The sequence below is a fragment of the Megalopta genalis genome, unplaced genomic scaffold, assembly GCF_051020955.1.
Source record: "Megalopta genalis isolate 19385.01 unplaced genomic scaffold, iyMegGena1_principal scaffold0232, whole genome shotgun sequence".
Classification (NCBI taxonomy): domain Eukaryota; kingdom Metazoa; phylum Arthropoda; class Insecta; order Hymenoptera; family Halictidae; genus Megalopta; species Megalopta genalis.
The window spans coordinates 272501-275000 of record NW_027476301.1 but is presented as its reverse complement, the minus strand read 5'-3'; the positions used below and the strand labels follow the sequence as shown (position 1 = coordinate 275000).

The 2500-nt window shown below is 44.1% G+C and overlaps 1 non-coding gene across 1 annotated transcript; it reads right to left on the bottom strand.

Annotated features, from left to right (window-relative positions):
• Nucleotides 1-1103: 1103 nt before the first annotated feature.
• LOC143262871 (5.8S ribosomal RNA) lies at nt 1104-1258 on the bottom strand. The gene has a single exon (XR_013036524.1). It is a non-coding gene; the product is annotated as a 5.8S ribosomal RNA (ribosomal RNA).
• Nucleotides 1259-2500: the final 1242 nt, after the last annotated feature.

Here is a 2500-nt window from a genome sequence, read left to right as displayed (position 1 = left end):
CGGAACGTGAAAAAAAATTTTTTCAGAGCTTCCCCCCCCGAAAGCATTTTGCGAAACGTGTACAGAGCAACACAAAAAAAAAAAAAAAATAAAAAAAACACAAAAAACCCTTAAAGCAAAAAAAAAACCGTTTATCGCGCCTCACCAATATATCTTTTATAAAATTCGATATCCTCTCCAAATATAGATCTTCGAAACACTCGCAAGACGATTACAATCGGTATAACTTTAACGTCCGTCCGAAAAGTACTTTCGGGGACTAGACGACCGATTGATCTCGTGCGGTTTCGCTATTCGATCATTTGAAGAGAACAAAAAGATATATGGGGCGACCGACAAACGGTTTTCCCGTAGAACCAGACTCGCGATTGCGTTGACACACACATCATAGCCACACCAATAGAAGAGTTTTAGGACGGTAACCCGGGTGGGGTGTTCTTTACTCAGAATATGTGCAACATCGGATCTATATAGCCATCGATACAATTCGTACACAAATGTGTCGTACGAAGAGAGAGACTTTTTTTCCTCTGGCAACATAACGGTAAGAGACATCCTTCCACACTCATAGGTTCCACTCCCTGGGGCTATGATATATATATACATATAAATTCAAATTCGAAGCAACGGTCACAATTCTACTCTATATTTTTGCGGGTTATGTGTTCTTTCGTTCAATTTCTTTCATGCGTTCGTTCGATCTCTGTACACAGTCTTCACATAGGACAGACTCGTGTAGTACGCTTTCGTGGGTTAAACCCATCTCGTTTCATTTCAGGCGACGTCGGGAGCGCGTTGAAAATGTACCAGTGAAATCTCGATAGTTCTACGGATACGAATCGTCCCGAAAAAGATTTTGTCACCGCTTCGAAGCGGTGTTTCAGACGGGCGGACGTATATAAAACATATACGACACACGACACCGCCTTCCACACTCACGCTAGTTCGAACACGATTTCCATCTCTCTCGAAGACTGTTAGACGTACGTAAAATTTCTCAATATTCATAGGACCGCGACAAACGCCGACGAAGCGCCCATCATTCGCTCGTACGTATATAGGCAACAAGTGCCATCAACGCAAGCAGTTTATAAGTACGTAAACGACCCTCAGCCAGGCGTGGTCCAGGAATTGTATCCGTGGACCGCAATGTGCGTTCGAAATGTCGATGTTCATGTGTCCTGCAGTTCACACGTTGACGCGCAATTAGCTGCGTTCTTCATCGACCCACGAGCCAAGTGATCCACCGTTCAGGGTAATTTTTCCCTTTTATTCTCTCATATATAATATAATGTGTATTTGCTATCCACCACATTTTTGTGTTATATTTCGGAACAAGCCGATACCCGAAGAGCTCCAACCAGCGCGCGAAGGAGATTCGGGAGTCGTCGTACGACGACATAATTGTCCCTTAAAGAACGAGATATTTCCGTCGAAACCATATATATATATGTACGAGCAAATCCAAAACCACTGTTTTCTTGCAAGTTCGACGGTCGGAGCGAATAGAACATTGAAAAGCCTTCTATCGAAGAAACACAGAGAGTATATCACCTCCAAAAACGACGGGGATATGGATATTCAAACTGGACAATTATCAACCCGATACTGGATTCGAAAAGTTTCTCTCTCCTTTCGTCGTTATTTACACCGGACGGACTCACGGCCGGCTCTAGCTGGGTGTCATATATATATACGTCCCACGCTCATGCTGCCACTAGCGCGCAACAGAGTAGGGTGTCAATGACAACGACACAGCATTGAAACGAGCTACACAAGCCGGTCTCTCTTGATACCAATGTAAACGAGCATTAAGTTATCTTCAGACTGCCCGATATTTTCGTCCTTTGGACTTTCCCAACGATTCCTTTTTTTCTTTTTTTTTTTACACCACAGCGAAGACTTGAGGAAGCGTGATTAGCACGCTCGCATCCCTCCCTGTCCTACTACAACTGTGTGTGTGTGTGTAAAGAAAGAAAAAAGAATACATTGGCTTTCTCTCTATCGAGAAGATGGCCTACGCAACGCAGATCAAAGGCCTAATACGTGTAATATAATACGCGTCTGGCCGTGTATAAATCACGCACGAATGATCTGGTCGGGCCCAACTCTTCTCGTACGCTTATTTTTCCGTGTTGGGGCACTATCATAAAATCACACAAACCCCAACACGTGTGTGTCTTGGAAGGAAGATGGCCTACGCAACGCAGATCAAAGGCCTAATACGTGTAGTACACACGTCTGCCGTGTAAATCACGCACGAATGATCTGGTCGGGCCCAACTCTTCTCCACCACACCACATCCCAACTTTGTACATTTTTATATATTTTTGTGCGTTGGGGCACCTTCATAATCACAAACCCCAACAACACATATATCTCTCTCTCTTTGAAAGATTTGTTGTGGCCTACGCAACGCAGATCAAAGGCCTAATACGTGTAGTACACACGTCTGGCCGTGTAAATCACGCACGAATGATCTGGCGGGCTCAACAATATC